Source organism: Anolis carolinensis, chromosome 2 (genome assembly GCF_035594765.1).
Source record: "Anolis carolinensis isolate JA03-04 chromosome 2, rAnoCar3.1.pri, whole genome shotgun sequence".
NCBI classification, from domain to species: Eukaryota; Metazoa; Chordata; class Lepidosauria; order Squamata; family Dactyloidae; genus Anolis; species Anolis carolinensis.
In genome coordinates, this window is record NC_085842.1 from 145,830,828 (window position 1) to 145,857,954 (window position 27,127).

At 43.2% G+C, this 27,127-nt stretch overlaps 1 long non-coding RNA gene across 1 annotated transcript; it reads right to left on the reverse strand.

Moving 5' to 3' along the window:
* Positions 1 to 4,147: 4,147 nt before the first annotated feature.
* On the reverse strand, positions 4,148 to 25,782 carry LOC103277805 (uncharacterized). The gene is made up of 3 exons (XR_505683.3): positions 24,414 to 25,782; positions 9,361 to 9,425; positions 4,148 to 4,621 (listed from the first exon to the last, which is right to left on the reverse strand). It is a non-coding gene; the product is annotated as an uncharacterized LOC103277805 (long non-coding RNA).
* Positions 25,783 to 27,127: the final 1,345 nt, after the last annotated feature.

The window sequence follows — 27,127 nt, forward strand, 5'->3', positions numbered from 1 at the left end:
GCACGGTCACCACCAACCCAGGGAGAAGCGCAACAGAGTTTTTGCGACCCTGGAGAGGATTAGGTGTGGTAGTCTTCAGGACAGACCCCCCAACCTTAAGGTCTTGCTTTTGAACGCCAGATCTGTCAATGGTAAAACAGCTGTCATCCAGGATTTGATCCTGGATGAGAGGGCAGATCTGGCATGCATCACCGAGACATGGCTGGATGAGCTGGGAGGTGTGAATCTTACCCAGCTGTGTCCTCCTGGTTTCGGGGTGCATCAACAGGCCAGAGTTGGGGGGCAGGGAGGAGGAGTTGCGGTGATCTTTCGGCAGTCCATCGCCCTGATCAGATGCGCCGTTCCACAATCCCCGAGGTTCGAGTGTGTCTTCCTGAAGGTGGGAGCCCGAGACAGCTTGGGGATTCTGTTGGTGTACCGTCCACCCCGCGACCCAGCAGTCTCTCTGTCCGAGCTAGCAGAAGTGGTCTCCAATGCGGCCCTTGTCTCCCAACAACTGATAGTTTTGGGAGACTTTAACATTCATGTCGAGACCACATTGACAGGTGCAGCTCAGGATTTCATGGTTGCCATGACAACCATGGGGCTGTCTCAAGTTATATCTGGGCCCACACATCAGGCAGGACACACCTTGGACCTTGTTTTTATTGTGGACGGTGGGACAGTCAGAGTGGAAGAGCAAAACATTCTTCCATTGTCATGGTCTGACCATCATCTGATCTGTTTAAGTATCGCCGTGCCTTCTAACCTCCGCAGGGGTGGTGGACCCATTAAGATGGTCCGCCCCAGGAGACTGATGGATCCGGATGGACTTCTGAGGTCTCTTGGGGATCTTCCTGTCCTGGAGACTGGCGATCCTGTCGATGTCCTGGTTGATCGCTATAATAGTGAGCTATCAAGGGCATTGGACACGATCGCTCCCGAACGTCCCCTCTCACTGCGTAGAGTCGCGTCGACTCCTTGGTTTACCGAGGAGTTGGCTGTGATGAAGCGTAGGAGGAGGGGACTAGAGTGCATCTGGAGGAAATCTCGGGACGTGTCCGACCAAGCACGGGCTAAAGCCGCTATTAAGGCGTACTCCGTGGCTCTGCGAGCAGCCAGGAAAGTTTTCACGACTGCCCGCATAGCGTCTGCAGCCAACAGGCCATCGGAGTTGTTCCGAGTTGTGGGGGAGCTCCTGCGGCCTCCTGAGGTCCAGGGGCTTCCCGATGACTTGGCAACTGGGTGCAGCGATTTCGCGCACCACTTTGCAGGCAAAGTTGCTCAGATACGCCTTGAGCTAGACTCCAGCTCAATTGTGGTCTCAGCGGAGGTAACCGAGGTACCTGTCTGTTCGATCTTATGGGATTCTTTCCGGCTTGTTCTTCCTGATGACGTGGAGGGGATTCTTGGGTCTGTGAGGGCGACCACCTGCGCTCTGGATCCTTGTCCCTCTTGGCTGGTCAAGCTGGCCAAAGATGGGTTGTTGGATTGGTTTGTGACCATAATAAATGCTTCTTTGGTTCAGGGGTCGGTGCCATCCTACTTTAAGCAGGCGGTAGTAAAACCACTACTAAAAAAGCCTTCGCTTGACCCATCTATTTGTAACAACTACAGACCAATCTCCAACCTCCCGTTTTTGGGCAAGGTTCTGGAGCGGGTGGTTGCCACGCAGCTCCAGGAATTTCTTGATGACACTGATTTTCTGGACCGCTCGCAGTCTGGCTTCAGGCCTGGGCACAGTACCGAGACGGCTTTGGTCGCCCTGGTGGATGACCTCCGCAGGGAGCTGGACAGGGGGAGTGTGACCCTGCTGGTTCTCTTGGACATCTCAGCGGCTTTCGATACCATCGACCATGGTATCCTTCTGGGGAGGCTCGCCGGGATGGGGCTCGGTGGCACGGTTCTGCAGTGGCTCCGGTCCTTCCTGGAGGGTCGTTCCCAGATGGTGAAGCTGGGGGACACCTGCTCGGACCCCTGGCCATTGACCTGTGGGGTCCCGCAAGGGTCTATTTTATCCCCTATGCTATTTAACATCTACATGAAACCGTTGGGAGAGGTCATCCGGAGTTTTGGAGGGTGTTGCCATCTCTACGCAGATGACACGCAAATCCACTACTCATTTCCATCTAACTCCAAGGAAGCCCCTCGGATTCTGAACCAGTGCCTGGCCGCTGTGGCGGACTGGATGAGGAGGAACAAGCTGAGGATCAATCCTGACAAGACAGAGGCCCTCCTGGTCAGTCGCCCATCTGATCGGGGTATTGGGTGGCAACCTGTGCTGGACGGGGTTGCACTCCCCCTGAAATCACAGGTCCGCAGTTTGGGGGTCCTCCTGGATTCAGCGTTGACGCTTGAGGCTCAGGTGTCGGCGGTGGCCGGGAGGGCTTTCGCACAACTCAAACTTGTGCGCCAACTGCGACCATACCTCGTGAAGTCTGACTTGACCACGGTGGTGCATGCCTTAGTTACCTCTAGACTGGACTACTGTAATGCGCTCTACGTGGGGCTTCCCTTGAAGACGGCCCGGAAACTACAATTGGTCCAGCGCTCGGCAGCCAGATTAATAACAGGGGCGAGCTACAGGGAACGATCTACTCCCCTGTTTAAAGAGCTCCACTGGCTGCCGTTCACTTTCCGGTCCCAATTCAAGGTGCAGACCATCATCTATAAAGCCCTAAACGGTTTGGGACCCACCTACCTTAGGGACCGTATCTCCTACCATAAACCTGCTCGTTCCCTCCGCTCATCCGGGGAGGCCCTTCTTTCGCCACTGCCTCTGTCCCAGGCCCGTCTTGTGGGAACGAGGGAGAGGGCTTTTTCTGCTGTGGCCCCCCAACTGTGGAATTCATTGCCCACTGAGATTAGGCAAGCCCCCACCTTGTTAGCCTTTAAGAATGATCTAAAAACTTGGCTTTTCCGATGTGCCTTTGGGGAGTAAATGTAATATATTGCTCTGGCCATTCCCCTTGGTTTTTATCCTTTAGACTGCGCCACCATTTTATTTCCCTGTTTCCCCCTATTCCTATGTCTCTCTCTCCCGAGTTTTTAATTAAGTGTTCATGTGACCTGCCCTGGTTTTCATTGTTTTCTCCGATTTGGGTTGTAATATATATTCGATGATTCTGCACTGTTATATTGTGTTTGATTTGCTGTTTATTTTGTTATATTGTATGGTGTCTGGGCATGGCCCCATGTAAGCCGCCCCGAGTCCCCATAGGGGAGATGGTGGCGGGGTATAAATAAAGTTTTATTATTATTATTATTATATAGAGGTCAATAAGATGGGTTACGGAACAGAGCATGTCAGAGAGTGGAATTGGTTGAAAAGTGGAACCCAGTTTTTTGAACTTGCAAATGCTTTTTGGCTGCTGAAAAACATAATTAATACACAACAATTGGTCTTCCACATTCATTGGGGTTAAGGACACAGAATCACTATGAGACTGAAAGACTGCAATTAAAGAAATTTCTGTGTTTATTTACTCGACAGAATATCTCTCTAAGAATGACTTATGGTCAACTTCTCCTGGAAGTTGACCATAAAATCACATTGGAAGACCTAGAGAGAATATTTTAAACAAATACATGGATCACCAAATCTGCAAAAGTGAAAAACACAGATGTGGAGGGAAGGAATGTATTTAGAAATACAAGTACACCAAAATCCAAAACGTCTGCAATCTACAGCGCTTCTGATCCCAAGTATTCCGGATAAGAGATTCTCATCCTATATTTAGAATATGCAACAATATTATACAAATGTTAAGTATAGGTAAATATACCTAATTATGATGAAGTTTTAGCAAATTTGGGGGGTAAACATGTAGAATGAATCCTCAAAGGGTGTGTGTGTGCGTGCGTGTATGCTCTGTTACCTACCAATAGAAAGTAACAAAAATAGCAAGACTTGAGAGATAGTGCTTTCAGAGGAACAGTCAAACTCAATAAAGAGGATTTACCTGGTCCCCAAAGAGTTCCGCCCATAACTAAGATTTTTCTCCTCTTCCCCCTCCCACTCACTTCTAGAGGATAGAAAACAGGATTATCTATATGGGATAGAAAAGCAGTCAGAGATCTGACCCACTACTCCAGATTTATAAGGGTTCTTGACTTGTCATCCAGAGACATTTACTATGAGTACAAGTAAGCTGCCTCTCAGAGGCTGAGGGTGGACGTGGGGGGAGGAAAGGACCTCACTATGGGGGCCTGAGATACAGAAACAGGGGGCTTAGAAGAAAGAATTGTGCTCCCTCTCTTTCACACACAAACTTCTCCTCGTCCATGTGCTGGCAATGCTCCAGTCCCACATTACAATGGACTGCTGTTCTGAGTATTTTGACACAGCTGGCAGTTTGATGGGAACAGCTGGTTGCCCAGAAGGGAGGGTGGAGTGGTCCTTGGCTTGATGCCGGGGGCCCTCAGTAGGGGCTGAACAGCTCTCTCTTTCTCTCCAGATCTCTTTGAGTGAAGCAGGAACCATTTCTATATAGATTGGGGGGCGGGGGGGGGGGAGATGAGATCAAGAGATCCGTTGCAGCCAAGGTGTTCCCCAGTGTTGTCCTTCCCAGCATGGAGGGCATCAGAAAGATACAAGGACAGATCACTGAAACTTCAATGTGGAAATGACGGACAGCAGCATCTGAGCAACAGAAAAACATTTAGCATACTTGCCAAACCACTCTTTCTGCTTACTCCCATCCTGTTGTACAATCCCAAGCTTGAATTTTCTTGCTGCAAGATTCATAGCTTGGGAACTTTAAAAGGTAAAGGTAAAGGTTTTCCCCTAACGTTAAGTCCAGTCATGTCTGACTCTGGGGGTTGGTGTTCATCTCCATTTCTAAGCCGAAGAGCTGGCGTTGTCCGTAGACACCTCCAAGGTCATGTGGCTGGCATGACTGCATGGAGTGCCGTTACCTTCCCGCCAGAGCAGTACCTATTGATCTACTCACATTTGCATGTTTTCAAACTGCTAGGTTGGCAGGAGCTGGAGCTAACAGCGGGCGCTCAAGCCGTTCCCGGGATTTGAACCTGGGATCTTCGGTCTGCAAGTTCATCAGCTCAGTGCTTTAACGCACTTCACCACCAGGGCTCTTTACCCATGGAGAACTCCAAACATGGTTAGTGGCTTCTTTTTGGAACTGTAGTCTGAAAAAAGGAACTTTTCCGAACTCTGAGTTGATCCTTGTCCTATGAAATCTTGTCTAATCTTTCGCAGCAGTTGCTTCCTCTTCCACGAAGGTATTGGTGCTGGAGCCAGTTGTGAACCCTATAAAACTGAGAGCTGGAAATGTATTGCAGTGGAGCTGAACTGAGAATCCTGAGTTCAAATCCCCATACAGCCTTTAAGTTCAATTGTTCAATGTTTATTTAACTTATTTATTATGATGTTTCTAGTTACATATTTCTTCAAATATAAGACTCCACCAATTGAAAAACACACAATTTCAGTAATACCACCAACAACAAAAACAATAATCATAGAATCATAGAGTTGGAAGATACTTTGTGGGCCATCCAGTCCAACCCTCTGCCAAGAAGCAGGACAATCACATTCAAAGCATTCCCAACAGATGGCCATCCAGCCTCTGCTTAAAAGCCTCCAAAGAAGGAGTCTCCACCACACAGAGGTACAGAGAGTTCCACTGCTGAACAGCTCTCTCTCACAGTTAGGAAGTTCTTACTCATGCTCAGGTGGAATCTCCTTTCTTGTAGTTTGAAGCCCTTGTTTCATGTCCTAGTCTCCAGGGCAGCAGAAAACAAGCTTGCTCCCTCCTCCCTATGACTTCCCCTCACATATTTATACATAGCCACTATGTCACCTCTCAGCATCTCATAACAGGCCCCTGCATTGTAAGACACACCCCATTTTTAGAGATGTTTATACAGGGAAAAAGTGAGTCTTAGAATTGAGGAGCAGTATTTCTTATGGCATTTATATATCACAGCATGAACCTGGGCTGTAGCACAGCAGTGAAGCCCGTGATTTATATGCCAGAGGAATTAGGTTGTGTCCCTGGCATCTTTAGGTAGAATTGGGAAACAGCCAATAAAAATACCCCACACATATGCACACAGTAATTTGTAAATCACATAGTTTTCAGAATAAAATCAAAATCATTCACCATCCCTTATAGAGTTTTAACATTACAATCATGTCAGTGCAAATAACTGAGACTAAAAGATGGTTGGGTTGTTGTATGTCTTTCGGGCTGTGTGGCCATGTTCCAGAAGCATTCTCTCCTGACGTTTTGCCCACATCTATGGCAGGCATCCTCAGAGGTTGTGAGGTATGGATAAACTGAGGATGCCTGCCATAGATGTGGGCAAAACGTCAGGAGAGAATGCTTCTGGAACATGGCCACACAGCCCGAAAGACATACAACAACCCTGTGATCCCGGCCATGAAAGCCTTCAACAACACATTAAAAAATGGTTCTTAGTGATGTCACATAGGCAAGTTTTGTGATGTCACAGAGACAAGGTAGGCAAGGATTGAAACGCAGGCCTAAGGTTGCTAAAGCTCAAGCTGGAGATGGTTATGCAGAAGAGCACATTTCAGTAGGTGTTGTTGGTCACACAACCAGGGAAAAAAGAACACCTGCTGAAAATCAGATGAAAACTGCTGCTGGGTCTGCAGACTGTGGAAATCGGCATGAGGGTCATTTAGTTAAACAGTTATAAAATTGGGACAAAACTTGGCTAACCAGGGAGCATATTCTAACCACAGGCTAGAAAACAGCATTTTGGAGTGGCAGGCATCCACTAGCTGAAGCAATTTTGACATTCCCACTAGAATTTGCAAGCCATTTGCCTGATGCACAGCCATATTTGATACATCTGGGCTCTATGCTGCTTCTGGGACAACAACAACATGATAAAAAAATTAAGATAAAGAGTGAATGTTTACATTTCTTTTGTCCTGGAGTTGCTATGGTATTGTATTGCTCACTTTTCCTTTTACCTTAGAAATGGATATTGAGAAATGGTAATGGGGAATATTGTTGTTGTGGGCTTTTGTTTCCAATTCATGGTGACTCCCAAAGTCCTATTACGATGCTTCTTTGACAAGACTTGAAGCTGAGAAAAAGTGACTTGCCCAAGGTCACACAGTGGGTTTCCATGGCCAAACAGCAATTCAAACTCTGTTAATCAGAGTCATAGTCCAATGCTGTGTTTTATTAAGTGCTGCATGTGCTCAACATAGTGCTTGACTTACTCCCTGCTGGTTACTAGAGAGCACCGCCTTAGCAGTGCTAAATACCTTTAGCATGAGGGTGATTTTGGGAAGAACGGAGCTTGGAAAAATCTTTTAATTACATCTTTCACAATCCCTCATTGGCCATTGTCATTTTCCCAAGCTATGGGAAATGGCCACACATTCAGAGCTACGGGAATGTGATTTTTGTGCAGGCAAGTTACAGCAAGTTACCTGTTCAGATATTCAAAAACGTATCTTTAAAATTTGATATAGATGAAAGCTTTGTTAAAAAGTAAGGCTAAGTAATTGCAGCTTTTAGTGTTGTATCTAAGCAGATGGATTTCAGCCACAGGATCCCATTGCTGTCAGGATGGGAATTTTTTTTCAGAATGGTCAGCCCATTTGGTGTGATTTTCAGCACCTTGTGAATTCTACCAAGCCATGAATATATATATATATATATATATATATATATATATATATATATATATAGGTAAATGTTTCCCCTGACGTTAAGTCATGTCTGATTTTGGGGGTTGGTGCTCATCTCCATTTCTAAGCTGAAGAGCTGGCGTTGTCCGTAGACACCTCCAAGGTCATGTGGCCGGCATGACTGCATGGAATTACCTTCCCGCTAGAGCGGTGCCTATTGATCTACTCACATTGGCATGTTTTTGAACTGCTAGGCTGGCAGGAGCTGGAGCAACAGCGGGCGCACACTCCACTCCCAGGATTTGAACCTGGGACCTTTCGGCCTGCAAAGTTCAGCAGCTCAGTCCCATCCCTAGTAGAAAAGGTTTGCCTTGTTCACTGACCTAGAACAAGGACTGGGAATTATTGTTCTTCAGAGATCAGAAAAACTTCAAATCACATCAGCTTGATCATCGTAGGCCATGGTGAGAGGTGCTGGAATTGCTGTCCAGCAATATTTCTAAAGCCATAATTTGCCCACCCCAACCTATAAATAGTACTATATAAATGCTATGTTTGAGTGCTAAAAATGATGATACAACAAAACATCAAGGAGATGTTTAAAATAGCATCAGCAGAACCTAGAAGAGTAAGCGGATCAATGGAGCCCATGTTCACTGTATTTTTTGCTAGTTCTCAGCTTTGCATGCATTGCAGTATGCCTTAGTTTGATTAACCAAAACCTTCAAGTAAAATGATGTAGCTGCCATGGGGGACACATTGTGCCTGAGCTGTTTGAGTAAAACCACAGATGCTATAATTCCCTTTGCCATGACATGTGCTCCTTGGGGCCTGAAGGACATATCTACTTCCTCTATGCTTATAAGTGGATTGCCCTACAACAGAAAAAAGCCCACTCTCAGACCTATCAGGCTGCTCCTCTGACTTCAGCTGGTATTAATTGCAACATTATATCCTCTCTCCCAGAGTCTTCCATCTAGGAACTGAAGATGTTATTTCAGGATTCAAACAGAGATACATATTTACATTATTTAAAACTAATTCATGCACAAAGAATAATGTCTGGTGCATGCAGTTTGAATGCCCTTAACATGCATATAAACTTTCACATGTCCTGGCCCCATGGTTTTGGAGCTACGGTTTAAACAGAGACACATGCGCTAGCACAGTGGTTCTCAACCTGTAGGTCCCCAGGTGTTTTGGTCTACAACTCCCAGGAATCCCAGCCAGTTTACCAGCTGTTAGGATTTCTAAGAGTTGAAGCACAAAACATCTGGGGACCCACAGGTTGAGAACCAATGTGCTAGAGTTTTATAATGCAGTTTTACATAATACATAAAGCACAACTAGTATTTTCTGTTTCACGACATTGGAGCTCTTAGGGATAAAAGACAAAGCAATGGAATGTTTTTAATTTAAAAAATTGTGTGCTGGCAGTTTTATGCATGAACCAACAGTGTCTGAGGTCATATCCTCATTAGCGCATATTCCCACTAGAGACATTATTCACACATCCTCAGCTGGTAAGTAGTAACTATGCTAGTATTGGTCAGTTTCCTTCTGTGCGTCTAGATATGAGGATGACAGGATTGTTCAAGATACACAGTTTCCCTTGCCCATAAGCCTGATCTAATAGAAGAATGAGGGGTGCACCTCTAGCCAGTAAACTAAGGGCAAGATTGCTTCAGCAAAGTAGAGGTCTCCAGGGCATAGGCAAGGTTTTGTCTCTCCCAAACTTCCCTTCTCACCTGTCCGATGGCCTTCTCTTTCACTTCAACAGAAAAGGAAGAGGGGAGTAATTTCAAGTTGGTACCTGAAAGAAGGAATAAGTTTTTAATGCACTTCAATAAAATTACAAGTGAGGCAGTTCTCTCAGGATCTTTCCTCCAGGCTGTGTGGTCATTCAGCTCTAAATAGTTTTCCACAAGCAGCTAAACACATTAATATTTATACCCCCAAGTTAGGTTTTGTGTTAAAAAAAACTGGAATGGTTGTGTTTTATCTCTCATGAATATGGATATTGGGGTACCAGCTCAAGGCTTACTTTATTATTATTCTTTTTTGCCCTTAAACCACCTCTTCCTTTGGCAACTGAGAAGTGCTTTAATGCAGCTCCAAGAGTAGGCATTGCCTGCAGGTTCCTTCGGCCGTTGTCCACAAGTTGGACAAAATGGCTTGGCTCAATGTCAAGATTTCTTGGAAACTGATTGCCATTGTGTCCTTTTCCTGCTATTTGGAGTTCTTGTTCTCTCTCTTACTCTCATGCCACCAACACTCACAGTGTTGCCTCACCAGTACCTTTCAAAAATATTGTAAAGGCAGCAAAATTATTCACTTTCCCACTCTTTTTTACACACCCTGGCTCCGCCACTACAGATAGCCAGCGGCTGTGTGTTGTCTTCTAGTAAGACCTTTTATGTAGAAAAGTCAATGTCATGGTACAGGGCTGTAGGAACTTGGTGCTTCTATTCTGTTCTGCCTGTGGGAGTTGGGGTGCTTATAGCAGAGGCCTTCAAAGGGCATGGGAATTTGATACCCAAGAAGAATGGGTAGGAGAAGCACTTATGAACTAGCGTAAGGGTGGGTTGTGGGTATCACGAACACCAAGGCACAAATGGAAATGCTGTCTAGAAAGGGCATGAGGAATCTTTGAGTAATAGAAAGTCCTCCTCTGCTTCTGTTAAGCTTGGCAAAATCCTGAGTTTACATTAGTTAGTTTTTTCAAAGTATAATCCTGGCTTTGTTATGTGTCTATTAGTAGATGAAGTCTTCTCTCACACATAAGGGAGACCTAAAATAGAGAAGGTACAAGGAATAATTGGTCCAGGCTGTCCCTTGATTCTCCCACACTGATAATGCATGATCTATGGAAGAGCCAAACACAAAACATCTTACAACTGTGCCGGCAGGGATGCTGATGTTTCCTCCTCTCTCTCTCTGCTTTTAAGTGTAAGAACTTGCATCTCAGTTAGGTACACCTAGAAGGCAAAACCAGACTCCCTCACAAGGTCTGGCAACTGGATTCTACTAGGCTTGCAAGTGGGGAGGACAAAGACAACAGGATAATTTGAGATATCCTCTTTGGAGAAAGCTTTGGGCTATTGGATAACTTGAATGATCAAAGTTGTTTAATTTACCACTTCAATTTAGGTAAAAGAACCTTATCACACCAGGAAAGGGGGGGAGGAGCGGGAGATAGTATCCTCTTCCAGTTCTGTTCTATGGCATTTTGTCTTAAAATAAGATGGAGACTATATCACCCCCATCACACAGGATGTGCCTCAGCCTGTTTCTAGTTAAACTATGAGTGTCATTCATCATCACACATGCAACTCTTCTCTCCTCCCATTCCATCATCTGCAGAGTGCCCATATCATAGTTTTTTTAATTATGCAATTGCAGAATTTCAAAAGTTCAAAATTGCATAGTTACAGCAATGGTTTTAAAAAGAATTATTTACCAGTCCTCCTTGTGTCTGAAGAGAAGTGGAGGCAGAAGGAGCATTGAGGGACACGAAAAGACTGTCCACATACACACCCACGTTGAAACATCACAAAATGAACTGAAATGGAAAACACAACATTTCCCATCCCATGGAAAAATACCAATTTCTAAGTGTTTTTAATCACAGGGAGACAAATGGAGTCAATTTCTTCCTGTCCATTTCTACACACTCTGGGGACACAGTCCCATGAGCAGTCCACAGAGCACATTGTGATGGTGCATGGCAGTGTCCATCCAAGCCGCAAAACAAAGCAGCAAAATGAGGCTAAAATGCCCTGTGTGAAGAGGTCGCCTGTCTCTCAGCAGTTAATGTAGATGCTAAAAAGTATACATCTTGGAAATAAAAAAGCACTATCTGAGAGTCTGAAATTCATGATCTGAGTAATTTCTCATAGTTTGATGTATCCCACAAAAGAGAGTTGTGGTTCTGTGATGTTAGGTGCTGAGCAAAATAGTAAGAAAAGGGGAAAGAGGAAGGTCCTCTGCTGTGACAGAGAAAAGCGGCCTACAGGGTTGCTTTTGGATTTGATGGGGGGAGGTGCTGCTAGTTCTAGCAACTGGAAGGAGCTCCAGCCAAGTGGCATTCCTCAATGCAGAGAGAATGGCTCAAAGGAAAGGATAAGCGAACTGACAGCTCCTCCTCTCCCTTTACAAAATGAAGACAACAGTCTTGCACTGCCTGTCTTGGAAAGCCAACTCACTACTAAAAATTAGTACTATGTGATCAAAACCCTCAGGATTGCAAAACCATTAAGGGCTCTTTTTTCTCCATCTCACTTAGAATCATAGAATCATAGAATAGTAGAGTTGGAAGAGACCTCATGGGCCATCCAGTCCAACCCCCTGCTAAGAAGCAGGAAATCGCATTCAAAGCACCCCCGACAGATGGCCATCCAGCCTCTGTTTAAAAGCCTCCAAAGAAGGAGCCTCCACCACAGTCCAGGGGAGAGAGCTCCACTGTCGAACAGCCCTCACAGTGAGGAAGTTCTTCCTGATGTTCAGGTGGAATCTCCTTTCCTGTAGTTTGAAGCCATTGTTCTGTGTCCTAGTCTGCAGGGCAGCAGAAAACAAGCTTGCTCCCTCCTCCCTATGACTTCCCTTCACGTATTTGTACATGGCTATCATGTCTCCTCTCAGCCTTCTCTTCTGCAGGCTAAACATGCCCAGCTCTTTAAGCCGCTCCTCATAGGGCTAGTTCCCCAGACCTTTGATCATTTTAGTCACCTTCCTCTGGACGCTTTCCAGCTTGTCAACATCTCCCTTCAACTGTGGTGCCCAAAATTGGACACAGTATTCCAGGTGTGGTCTGACCAAGGCAGAATAGAGGGGGAGCATAACTTCCCTGGATCTAGACGCTATTCCCCTATTGATGCAGGCCAGAATCCCATTGGCTTTTTTAGCTGCCGCATCACATTGTTGGCTCATGTTTAACTTCTTGTCCACGACAACTCCAAGGTCTTTTTCGCACACACTGCTGTCTAGCCAGTCGTCCCCCATTCTGTATCTTTGATTTCCATTTTTTCTGCCGAAGTGAAGTATCTTGCATTTGTCCCTGTTGAACTTCATTTTGTTAGTTTCGGCCCATCTCTCTAGTCTGTCAAGATCGTTTTGAATTCTTCTCCTGTCTTCTGGAGTGTTAGCTATCCCTCCCAGTTTGGTGTCGTCTGCAAACTTGGTGATCGTGCCTTCTAACCCTTCGTCTAAGTAGTTAATAAAGATGTTGAACAGAACCGGGCCCAGGATGGAGCCCTGCGGCACTCCACTTGTCACTTCTTTCCATGATGAAGACGACGCATTGGTGAGCACCCTTTGGGTTCGTTCGCTTTGCCAATTACAGATCCACCTAACCGTAGTTTTGTCTAGCCCACATTTTACTAGTTTGTTTGCCAGAAGGTCGTGGGGGACTTTGTCGAAGGCCTTACTGAAATCCAGGTAGGCTACATCCACAGCATTCCCTGTATCGACCCAACTCGTAACTCTATCGAAAAAAGAGATTAGATTAGTCTAGCATGACTTGTTTTTGGTAAATCCGTGTTGACTATTAGCAATGACCGCATTTGTTTCTAAGTGTTTGCAGACCACTTCCTTAATGATCTTTTCCAGAATCTTTCCTGGTATCGATGTGAGGCTGACCGGACGGTAATTGTTTGGGTCGTTCTTTTTTCCCTTCTTGAAGATAGGGACCACATTTGCCCTCCTCCAATCTTCCAGGACTTCTCCTGTTCTCCAAGAACTCTCGAAGATAATTGCCAGTGGTTCTGAAATAACTTCCGCTAGTTCCTTCAATACTCTTGGATGTAGTTGATCTGGCCCTGGGGACTTGAATTCGTTTAGAGCGGCCAGGTGTTCCTGGACAACTTGTTTCCCTATTTGGGGTTGGATTTCCCCCAATCCTTCGTCCATTCCATGTTGCTGAGGTTGAAGATGGCTTTCTTTTTGTGAGAAGACTGAGGCAAAGAAGGCATTAAGCAGTTCTGCCTTTTCCCTGTCCCCTGTTGCCATCACCCCATCTTCTCCTTGCAGTGGCCCTATCGGCTCCTTTTTCTTCCTTTTTCTACCAACGTAAGCAAAAAAGCCTTTTTTGTTGTTTTTTATGTCCCTGGCAAGCCTGAGCTCATTTTGCACTTTAGCCTTGCGAACCTTTTCCCTGCAGGTGTTGGCTATACATTTGAATTCTTCTTATCTGTCTTTCTGTTTCTCTTTTTCTTTCTCTCTCACAAGCAGACAAGCATCTTAATAAATGTCATTTTCAACATTTCAAAAAAAGAGATTTGCAGGGAATACTTGGTTGATCTGGAAGGGACCTTTTCCTTTCATGTTCAAATCTCTCACCTAATCTTTTGGGCAAAGACATGTTTGGGAGCTCTTGTTTTACAAGATATCTCACTCCACCCTCTGCCCTTTTCCAAATGTGTTGGACAACAAACTCCCATCAACCTCAACAAGCATAGCAATAGAGCATGGATTGTAGTTAATGGTTGGAGTTGTATTCTCCATACATCTGGAAGATACCAGGATGACGGAGAGCTGGATTACATTCTGACTCCAAAATATAAAAGAAGATTAATAGTGAATTGATTGAACAGTGAATTTCAGGAACAGGAATTTAAGACAATTCCTGCTCGTGGGTATAGAGGGATCTGTCCCCATAACCTCCTGGCAAATCTTTGGGGAGTTCTCCTCCTACCTCTAAACTGCCATCAATTTGGAGAGAGTTGGATGACCTCACAAGTACACAGGTTGGAAGCGAGGAAGGGAAGAGAGGGAAGGTTTCTGGTTTTGGATGGGCCAGAAGCCAGGTCTGGTAGGGAGGGGAGTGCATTAAAAGTTGAAAGCCAGTCTTTTTTCATCCATGTCTAAATGGGAAACAGCTGCAGTAGCTCCAGCCAAAGCCCTGCTGCGCCAGAGACTAGCATGTGGGGAGAGGGTGTTAGACATAATACCAGGCATGAGGAAAGCGCGACTGGAGCCTCCAAAACTTTATTACTTTCCTTCCGCAGGCTGTTCTACCTTGCCTGGCCCCTGGCAAATCACGCTGCATTACGGCTGGCAGAAGATGATTGCGGGCCTCCCTCTTGCCACCTGAGCCTTTCTTCAAACTACGCTCAATACAACTGAGCCTCAAATCCTGTTTGCCATGCCAGGGGGCCTCAGATCCAAATGATAGAAAGCAATAATAAGAAACAAAGCAAGTGTATCTGGTCATAGGCAAAGTGTCTTTCTTTCTTTCAATATACAGGTCAATATTTTGTAACTTAAGAGGATAGGAATTTTCTTTCAGAAAGCCAAGCTTTCCAGCATTTTAAAAAGTCAGACAGAGCTTGGATAAGTTAGTGTGCATGCTGGGAATTACAGTCCCCAAAATTAACTTTTTCAAAGTTTGCTGCTCAGAGACTCTTCCCTTTTCTCTGACACACTCCAAGTACAATCTGCTTCACTTTGTAACACTTGGTGCTCTCCTTCATGCCCCATAGCCATGCCAGCCTGTTCCACCCAGGGCAATGCCTGATGTGCCTGTTCTTGCTGTGACCAGTCTGATCCGTAGGTGCCTGCCCTCTGCATGAGGCCAAGGTCTCCCAGTATCTATTGAGAACCCTCAGCATGCTATATATCTTATTTTCCATACTCTTTTGGGGTGCTATTTCTGAGAATAGACGATATTTTTTTCATCAGCTCCCTTCCTCCACTAAGAAGCTGGACCCCTTGTTGATGAAAATGACAAGCAAACAAACAAACAGATTGAGGCTAGAAGCTTAGAAGGGCTGAGTACAGGGCAATGGTGCAAGTTGGCGGCATTTCTCCAGAACTCCCACAATTTTATTCTGCTGCTGTAAGTTCAGGGATAATATTGGATGAAACTGCTAGCCAGAGGACTCACCAGATTTTATTTTTGCTTCCTGGTTACCCTGTTCACTATCACTTCTACAACACAATTGTTGCTGTTACCTACTACTAGTAATAGTGTACTATGACTATTATTTTTATGATACTTTGGTTCAGTGACTAGTTGATTCAAGAGAGCTAGGAAGTTGGGAGATTTAAAGAGGAAGAGAATTTGACGCTGGGTGTATCTGTAATATAGAATTAATGTAGTTTAAGGTCACTTTAACTCTCATGGCGCAATGCTATGGAATTATTGGAGTTATAGTTTTATAAGGCCTTTAATATTCCCTGCCAATGAGTGCTGGTGCCTCTCAAACTACAACTCCCATGATAAAAGTGATAAAATGATCTTAAACTGCATTAATTCTATAGTGTACTGCAGGTAGAACCACTGAGACAGAACCAGCCTTGCTTTTAGGAAGAATATGTTGTCACTTCTATTTTTATTTCTGACTTTAAGGGTAAGGAGTAGCTATCTGCGGGTGGGGTTTTCTGCCTTCAGGAAACAAAACAACTTGACTAGACATTGACTTTGGCACTGGTTCAGTAGGTGTCACCATTTTTGTGCCACTTCAAGCAGAAAAATGTCCTAATCCAGTCTTGTCTTGAAAGCCTAGAAAGCTCGGTCTAGATATTCCTAATCAGATAAAGATGTCCCTGTGGCTGGTCAATAGATTTGACTCTGAGTTTGGACTACAACTTCAGAGTCCACAGCCAACAAGGCAGTGGTGGTGGCTATGCTGTTTAAGAATTGTGGGCATTAGACTCCAAAAAGTATCTTTTCTCACCAGGCTATGCACATTTGCTCTTCAGAGATTTTGTGTGTCCTGAGCAAAGTCAGAATTTAGAAACTGGCTCTGATACAGGAGTGGGATTCCAGGGATTCAGTTTTCAACTAAAACAAACGCTTCTAGCCTTCATAATAGTGATTAAAAGCCATGAGACATTCTAAGGTGTGGTGGTGGTAGGAGATGAAGAGGCGGAGGATGTGAAAGAGAAGAAATCCCTGTAAGAAAGCTCTGAAACAAGAGACTCTGGCATTTCCAAAATGGTTGCAGTTTTAAGTAATGCCCTATATGGACCTTTTCCTCTGCTATGTGCCCAAACTCCCCCAACAAGACGTTGAAAATAATATCTACGTTCTGCAGCATCCTAAGTGTTGCAATCAAAACAAACAGTTATGATCATAAAATGACTGTGCAAACCTATTTTTGATATGTAAAAATCACAAATACAGCGTTTGAATACCTTGGCTCTGAATGCTGACTTTTGGAAACAAACTACATATAAGTCAAGGTCTTACTTGGGTCATTCCAGTGAATTCCAGACTAATTTCCTGGCAAGGAGCCTGGTTCAAGCCACATCCCTTGTGCCCAGAAATATCATGGTCTGGACAAAAAAATAACTACAACTTACAGAATTGTCTAGTTAGAAAGTCTGGCCATACTGAATGGATGATTACAGGATTTACAGTGAAAAGGAACTTTTGCAAGCTCTGTGATGTGTATCTCTACACCATCTAGTTTGTAAGCATCTCCTAGCTGAGCTATGTGAAGACCGCAAACCGAACCGAACCATTAAAAAAATCAAGATTACTTAATCCAGTTTCTTCTGTAGCAGGGACCTTTGATTTTCCAGCTGTTTTGGACTTCAGCTTCCAGCAACCCCAACAACATTACCTGCGGGAACACACATGGTAGTTGTAATCCAAAAGAGCTGGAGAGGCTACTTTCCCTTCTTGCTTTATAATCACAGCATGACAGAACTTCTTAAGAGTTAAGATTTACAATAAGAGGATGTACAATTTCCCCCCACTAAAAATCATACAAGCATTATAATTAGTATCTTTAATGTTCATAAAGTTACCTATTCAGCCATTTACACAGGAGGGATAGAATGCAGCAACTACAATTATTTGTTACACATCTAGATTTAGTGAACAAAGCTTGGTCAGAATATGAAGCTTTCCTTTTATTTCTGAACAGGTTCTAGTGCCCAGTGTTGCTTGGGAGAATCATTAACCATTGTTAATTATTGTTTCGTTTTAGCTCCTCTGGAGGAGGAAAACCGCCTTTCTGTTTTGGTACTCAAAATTGCTCTTCAGGGAATACATCAGGCTCAGTTGCCCTTGGGAGAGCAGGCTTCTCCTGATTGGCCACAAAATACACTGCTTTGCCTCTGGGTTGCCTCTCAGGGCCCCTCCAAGTTAATTCCATGTATGCTCCATGGACTAGCTGAGCATCCCAAAACCTTACTTCCCAAATCTGGTTAAAAAAATCTAGCTGTATATGTCTGATGCAGCAACAAAAAGTCATTTTTGTTAACATGCCTTGCTGAAATGTATCAAGAGATGTGTCACATTATTTTCTATGCATGGAAAACATACTAATGGGGTGCCAACCGTGGACTCCCAAATTGAATTTCATGTATACGGTATACCATGCTTATTGTGTACCTTCAGGTACACCTTATTGTGTACCTTCCCAACTTATGACAGCCCTAAAGTTAACCTATCATGGGGTTTACTTTACAAGGGCTGAGACTAAGATAGTGTGACTTGCCCAAGGTCACCCACCACCCAGTGGGTGTCCAGGGCCAGAAGGGATTCAAATCCTGGTCTCTAGAATTGTAATCCAATACCCAAACTTCTGCATCTCACTGGCTCCATAGCTTATATTTCAAACCAGACTGTTTATATTTACTAAAATTAAATTAAAAAATTAGTTTCCTCCTACCAAGTGAATTTTGCAGACACTACATTTTCTGTATTTTAAGTCAGACCATCACAAACACAGCTTCCAAATTTGGAGAAAGGCCTGTTGGAAAATAATTGGGATGTCTCCCCAAGGTTATCAAAAGTGATTTTTGCACAATGTGTATGTCACGCAGTCTATATTTTGAGTTAGGCCATCTGAATCTGTTTTTTTTATTTGGGCAATTAAGCTATGGATGTAGTCTTCATGTGCTCTCTTGCTGTCCTTGCCATTTATGTCCATTGGTTTAGGAAACAAGGTTCCTGATACCCGATGGCTCTATAAAACACAGGGAATAAAGTCAGATGACCCATATAAACTTTCTGGGGTCAGTATGCTAACAGGGGAAAACAAGAAGGCACTTGCTTATGTTTAAGGGATATGTGGAACCTAGAGCATTAAACGGGCGCATAATAGATGCTCCATGTTTTGTCAATGTGTTTGTTTTTTTAAAAACCTAATTATTAGATGTGATGGCATCTAGTGTCTATTTTCTTCTCACATCCTCACTCCACGTTCCTGTTGAATTGTTCTGGTAGATGTAATCAGTGTTTGTTTAATTGTTTTAACACAATGCCATGGCAAACACTTCTAGATGAATATAAGTATATGGGTAGGGCTGCCCTGCTCTTTTCAAGTTTGTAATGCTATAACAAAAATCCATTAAGAAGGTGCCGTATAGGCACGTATTGGGCTTTACTAAAAATTATCATTGCAGTAATTTAGCAATTCCATCCTAGGATTTATGGTTTGGTGAGGGACTTATTGCTTTACCAGTCCACTAATTTAAACCATGTTATTTTATTTTAAGGAGGCCCCGGTGGTACAGTGGGTTAAACCCTTGTGTCGGCAGGACTGTGATTTGAAGGTTAGGCTGCTGACCTGAAGGTTGCCGGTTCAAATCCAATCCGGGAAGAGCGCAGATGAGCTCCCTCTATGAGCTCCAGCTCCGTGAGGGGACATGAGAGAAGCCTCTCACATGGATGGTCAAAACATCAAAACATCCGGGCATCCCCTAAGCAACGTCCTTGCAGATGGCCAATTCTCTCACACCAGAAGCGACTTGCAGTTTCTCAAGTCACTCCTAACATGAAAAAAAAAGTAAAATCCACTCCAGCCAATTTTATGAGGTTAGCTAAATGTTTATGCTCTCTATCATAGCCTCCCTCTAACAGCATTTTGTCCACAATAATGGCATCATTACCAACTCCCAAATCTTTTTAACAAAAGTAATAATGCTGCAATGGCAAACCAGTACAATGGTAAGATGTATGATGATAGAGCATCCCCAAAAACAAAACAAAACAGAAATCAAAAGTAGGGATTAAAGTGGTTTAAAAATACTAAGAAAAGTCACTTTCCCTGCCGGAGAACCAGAAGGGGTTTGGGCTTCTCTACCAGAGATTTCCTTGGAAATCCTTGAGTGAGGGATTACCTGTCCACACACATACACACATGTAGCTCATTCATGGAAGATAGCTCTATGAAACATTCAGACTGGATCATGAATTATTGTAGGAAGTGGGAGGGATAAATTGATTATTTCCAGGGTGAAAACCTCATTTTCAATGACCCTGCAATACAATAATGCCTGGAAATCAACAAGTTCATGCAATATGGCTGAGGCAAACATGAACTAATGCATAAATATAATGGTTTAACAGCATGGTGTGATAAAACCCTTAGGTTATCCATTCTGAAGAGCTCTAGTGAATTCCCCACAACTACAGCACAGAACCGTAGTCTCAAATGAAAACATAAATCACAGGTTTCCATAGAATGGAGCCATGGCAACTGAAGTGGCATGAGTCTGCTATAACTTTGTAAGGCAGACGTATTTTTAGAAGCATCTTATATTATCTGGAAGTAACGTTTCAAGGACAAGGAGGATTTTTGTATAAACTTCTCTCCCCTGCCCCCTTCTCTCCTAAAAGGTAAAGGTAAAGGTTTCCCCTGACGTTAAGTCCAGTCATGTCTGACTCTGGGGGTTGGTGCTCATCTCCATTTCTAAGCCGAACAGCCGGCGTTGTCCGTAGACACCTCCAAGGTCATGTGGCAGGCATGACTGCATGGAATGCCGTGACCTTCCCGCCGGAGTGGTACCTATTGATCTACTCACATTTGCATGTTTTCGAACTGCTAGGTTGGCAGAGGCTGGAGCTAACAGCAGGCGCTCACTCCACTCCCCGGATTTGAACCTGGGACCTTTCGGTCTGCAAGTTCAGCAGCTCAGCGCTTTAACACACTGCGCCACTGGAGGCTCCTTCTCTCCTAAGGAAGAAGCAATTTTAGCATTCCTTAAGGGCACTTAGAAGGTTATGGCAGTAATTCCTACTTTCCATGTAATGTATTTAGGACCACATGCCTAAGGACAGTGAAAGAGCATGTGATTTGCTCCCTGGCTGGCATCGCCAGGTAAGTCTTGGAAAGAGCCTTGCTTGCGTCTCTAGAGAGCTGTTGCTAGTCAATATCAACAATATTGGGCCACATGGACTATCCTCAGTAGAAAGTAGATTCTGAGATGTTCCCGAATGTAAAACAAAACAACAACTTGCTTAACTGACAATGTTCATTCTTGCCCTGGGCCTGGAGCACAAAGATCAAAGCAAAAAGGGTGGTTCGTAGGCTTACATCTGGGCATGTAGGGAAGAAGACTTGTGAAACAACCACACAAAAACAAAACAATCTTGCACAATACAGAGGGTTGTCGCTATTATTCTCAGTATCAGCAATTAACCCACGACATCCTTTACTGTACAGGTTGTATCAGGTCAGGCTGAACGATGTAAAATCTAGTGCAGATGTGTTGGAGGCAGGGTGTCAAATCTTTTTTTAAAAGCACTACATGTGAATTGGACCTTGGGGTTATTGTTGCTTGTAAATCACACAATTACACATGATTCTCAGTCTAGTGACAGTGAAATGCAATTTCTGTGGTGTTCAGTTGCTGAAGAAGGGCAAAATCAGGGGGGAACAAAAAGTGTGAACCTTGACTACAAGGTAATCAGGAAGGAGCCTGCATGATAACTGCAGCACTAGACACCAAGGATGGAGCATATGCCCTCGCCGGCATACTCAATGGTTAAATGATGATGGGAGCTGCACTCCAGCAATATATTAAGGGGCCACAAGCACCTCATCCCCCTGCAAAATACTCACTGTTGCAGGATAATGGAAATAGCAACCTGACATCTAGTGAAATACACTTTCCCTATTCCTGATCCATACCTTCGTAAGCTAACAGGTACTTTCCTAGTGTTGGGAGGTTCTTCTGCAACAATTTAATATCAGTGTTAAAAGTACATGCCTTACAGCAGATGTTTCTAACCCTTCTTGTATCATTGGTATGTTCTAAAGGTTAGGAAAATGTTGTCAGTATCACTAGAAAATGGCAGTTTCCAGGATGGATGCATAGTGGGTTGCAAAATATCAAGGAAGTAAAAGTTGGATCTAGAAAATCTGAAATCCATATAAATGAAGCTGTTAAACATTGTACAGTACAGTGTCCATATCTGCACAATCATTTCCTATACCAATAGTTCTCAACCTTCCTAATGCCATGACCCCTTAATACAGTTCCTCATGTTGTGGTGACCCCCAACCATAACATTAAAGTCAAATGACACAAATACTCGACATGCCCAAATGTGAACAATGGTGGAGTTTGGGGAAAATAGACCTAGACATTTGGGAGTTGTATTTGCTGGGATTTATAGTTCACCTACAATCAAAGAGCATTCTGAACCCCACCAATGATCAAATTGTGCCAAACTTCCCACACAGAACCCCCATGACCAACAGAAAACACTGGAGGGTTTGGGGAGGAATTGACATTGATTTAGGGGAGATGTAGCTCATCTACTTCCAGAGAGCAGCGGAGAGTCTTTGGCAACCCCTCTGACACCCCCCCTTGCGTCCCCCTGGGGGTCCTGACCCCCTGTTGAGAAACACTGTCCTAGACCCTCCAGTACAACTCCATAGTATTCTTTGTTCAGAAGTGCTTAATTTTAGAAGGGTTCACTATTATCTGTGGTTTTACATATTCATGTGAACCTGATAACGTAAGGTTGTATTGTATTGAAATGTAAGTTAAAATGCCTGCACTTGAATTAAACAGACTATCTGATTAGAGATAACAAAAGTTCTCATTCCTTGAATGCATTTACATTGCAGAATTAATGCGGTATGACACCACTTTAACTGCCATGGCTCAGTGCTAAGGAATCCTGGAATTATAGTTTGGTGAGGCACCAGCACTCTTTGGCTGAAAATGCTAAAGACCTTCTGAAATCACAACTCCCATGATCCTATAGCATTGAGCCACAACAATCAAACCGCATTAATTCTAGTGTATAGTAGCACTCAGTGTCAATATGTATAGTTTTCACTTGCAGCACAATGCATACCCATTCAGTAGTCACTTGTTATGTGAGCGAGTATAGATTTGTAGCTTGCAGACTATGACTTTTCACACTAACCCATGTGTATGTGTGTGTACAAGAGAGTGATCTCTTTCGCAAGGAGAGGGTTCCCTCTGAAGTGCATTCAGTGGGCTGTCACTGTATGTGAACCACTTCCTGGTTTGTGGGAGAGGTTTGACATTAAAGAGGAACAGCTCCTCCAGCAATTCAACAGAGCACGCTTCTTCCATCTGGCTGTTGCCCAATACTCTTCTGTGACGGCTGGGACCCTTTTCTACTTACATTGCCTACTCACCTTTTACTATAGTTCATGCAAGATGTAGCAAAGCAGTTCCCTGCGTATATCCTGCACATTTTCCATTGACATTTATTAAGGGGAAATAGTCTATAAGCTCAGTGCATATGCATCTATCTTTCCAACATCGTGAGTTTCACCAGGGCAATACATGGTGGATAAGTAGTAAGATCAAAAATATGATTTATTTGTTTGTGTGGACATTTGAACCTGGCTACATCAGTAGTACAGTGGAGAAGAAACTACCAGGTAAAGACTTTTGAATAAGAGCCACCCTCAATCTTTACTTTGTTTCCTGTTAGCTTAACTACAATATTACAGTAGCTGTGGGTGGATGCGAGGAATGAATTACCCAGCAACGGAATATTCCTATAAGTGCTCATCATTATGCTAAGTGTTTTGAGGTGGCTTGTTCCTGAATGGCCAATTATATATTTGCTTACATTGCCCAATGGGTTTCAGCTGACCTAAAACTGAATTCCACACATGTCTGTGATAGAATCACTGTAAGTCAGATACATCTTGAAGGCACACCACAACAACATTTAGATTTAGCTATCTTCCCTATGTATGAAAAGTAAAGGTAAAGGTTTCCCCTGACGTTAAGTCCAGTCGTGTCCGACTCTGGGGGTTGGTGCTCATCTCCATTTCTAAGCCGAAGAGCCGGCGTTGTCCGTAGACACCTCCAAGGTCGTGTGGCCAGCATGACTGCATGGACCGCCCTATGTATATGTGTGTTCTATTTTATAATTTTTCCCTTGAGACTCCATATATGCAGTTGAAAGTTTTTAACCCATTGCCATGATGCTTGTGTACATTTATTTGTGATCCATTCAACTGCTATGGTCTCTTAATTGTTACCAAAACAGATAACCAATGATTGAGGGGGGAAAACTAAAACAATTAAAAAATGTCAAACCTGATTTCTCAGATCTTTCTTACCACTTTTATTTGATTATTTGGTAGATGCTTCCCAGTTTTGCTCTATTTTTGGTCTTGAATGTGCAATTAGGGCCCGCTGACTATGCAAAAGAGCCACTGTGGCTAAACAGACTATTTTGCATGATATTTTGCAGACAAAACCATTTGGATCATGTCTGTGCTGAGCACTATGCTTATGTGTAAGCATACCCTTCTGTAGCTTCCCACCATTTCACAAATCCTCTTGTTTTGAATTGTTCACCATTTCATATAATGTTTTTTATTTCACTACACCATTGTATATAATAAGACTTGAGTACCCACAATGTTTTGGAATCCATAGGGATCCTGGAATCAAACCATAGTTTGTCTCCATTCTAATAGTTCATTTAATTGTTTTATACTTTTAATAATCTGATTTTTAGCTGTGTCTTGTTTGAACTGCATTGTAAACCGTGATGTTCCTCGTATTGAGAGAAAGGTATAAAATAAGCAAACAATAAACAAGCAAGCAAACACCCTACCTGTGTTTTTAGATTCTCCTTGGTGGCGTAGTTATGAAGACAATTGAAAATGCCTGCCTCTCAAAATTTGCAATCACATCACTGCCCTCCCTCTTCCTAGCATCTAGGACGGTCCTGATAAAACTCAGTGTTTATAGACGGTGGTGTGTTTCCAGAACAGGAATGTAGGAAAAATTAACAGCTCTTTTGGGAATTATGTCTTTTTACAAGAACAGATAACAAAAGACAAGATGGAAATAAAATTAGCTTTATGTCCGTCCGGCTGTACTCTAACGTCATCCCATTTTTATTCTTCAGGTCTGTTAAGGCCATTTAGTTCATTTTTTAAAGTTTTCCAGTCTTCCTTTGGATTCTTGCTCTCATCATTCTCCTCCTTGTGGCCTCTGCAAATTCCACCAATACATTCCTGCTTCCATTGCTGTTGGATGTTCAATTAAAACTGTGCCGCACAATGGGCACAAGACATTCCAAAGATTGCTTCTCCCTAGTTTTTGTCCTCTTCTTGGTGTCACTGTTAGCTTTACAAATGATCTGGTGACACACTGCTTGTTGAACAAATAAGCACGATCAAAACAAAGCCACAAAGCAAACAAAAATTCTGTTATTTTTCAATCAAGTTCCCCTTACTTTTTGCATACGTATAAAACCCTTTGTTTCTAATAAGCCCAGTTGTATTAATGTACTCTAGGTGATTTTATTGCAAATTTTCAATGAAGCATAGTTGAGCTGTATTCCTTTTTTTCAAGGCTTTCAGTAAGTGATAATTGATTCAGCGCAAACTCTTACAAGTCACCAACGGACAAATACAGGTGTCCTATGGGGGGTAAGGGGCGGAGTGGGAAACAAACTTGCCGAGAGTCACAGCTGTACTGTAATTTGAGTTGTCTGCCTCTTCCATGCTATGCTAATTTACATACTTTATCACAGAGCGAGCATTTGGTATTTTAACAAATGGAATAAAAAGTAAGACTGTAATATGTTTTGGGGCCTGATCCAGCAACCTCTTCCAGAATTTCCTAAACTAATACTTGGGCGCTTTGAAACTTTTTTTTGCTCTCAGATACACATTTGTGAACCTGTTTTGATTTGCATAGACATTTCAAACAAATGGATAAACTTTTCTCTCCTCACTTTTTTAAATGGCTGGTTTTGATCAATTTTGTATTTATTATGGTATGAAAGAATTTTTAAGGATTGTAAACACTTCTAGTTAATTTTTTTCTGTTAACAATACCAAGAAATAATCTGCATTCAGCTAACTCAATAGAGAGGCAAGGGACATGAGAGGAGAGTCTTGTCTTTCCAGGAGGCTCAGGCAAAAGCAAACTGCTGGAGCTTCTCAGTTTGAATCTCTTTCACCATTAGCAGCTGTTTCCACTTGGTCATGCTGTAATATTGCTAGGCCATGTGTGTCACAATTTTCATCTGTGAAATGTTAAATTATGTTTAAACAGGATCAGGAGTGCTAACATCTTGCTGCTTTGCTCACAAACGCAAGCTGGGCTACAAGATTTTTAAAGAATGCACTACTTTGCTTAGAAAACACACTTGGTAGGAATGAGGGAAGAAGGATTAATTTTCCTACTGATGAACGGGATATCTTGCCTCTTTCCCCTTTTCCTCCCTCATTTTTTAAGCTAATGGTAAACACTTAGGATTTCAAACGCTGAACACTTTTTATGTTCCTTTTGGTTGGCTTTATTAAGGCACAGTATTGCATTTTTTAACAAAAGGAAAGGCACATGTTTTCATACTCCAAATCCAAAAATTAACTATAGCAACAACAAGCAGAACCCACATCCTTATGAAAATCCTAAAGATGTAAGTTATATTTCCCCCAAATGTATTATCCTTTTTGTGTTTAGGGAAATGTTCTCTGTTTTAAACACACAGCCAAATGTTAAACGGGAGTCCTATCCACTGTACCTTCAAATTGCACTGATCTTAAATGATAGTCCTATGAACAGAACTTCTGTGACTTATCTTAAGGCTCAGACCTGTTTATATGAAAAAATGGTCTCCTTTAGGCAATCAGGTCCCAAACTATTTAGGAATTTAAAGGTCAAGTAGTATATGCATCTACCTTCAAGTAATCTGTCGATTTATGGTGACCCCATGAATTTTATAGGCTTTTCTTAGGCAATGAATAAGCAGAGGTGGATTTACCAGTTCTGTCCACTGCCTACAGCGCACGGTATTCATAAGCAGTCTTCCATCCTAGTACTAACCAGGGATGATCTTGCCTAGCTTCCAAGATGAGATGAGATCTGGTGCCTTTAGGCGGATGGATACACATCTGTTAAGCTGGGCACAGAGATCATTTGATAAACCATATTCTGATACAGAACCATCAGAATGTGCTCCAAATTCTTGACCCTTACAAGAATATTGGCCACACCATTCTCTACTGCCCAGAGCTCCAAACATGTCTTAAAGAGAAGCTTGTAATAGTCTCATCTGGTCATAACCAGAGACTGAATAATTGAGGTTTGCAGATGGTACACCCGCCAATACTAGCATTCTTAAATCTAAATCCATACATCCCCACACCCAGCTGTTCTGAACTGTCCTGAATTGGACATTACTGATTAATCTTTTGCCATCCTACTTTTTCTTCAAACTGAGTTCAAGTACAAAAGTAACTTGCACTCAATTAACTCAGCAGGGAGGAGAAGTGAGGCAGAATCTTGCCTTTCCCAGTATGTTCAGTCAAA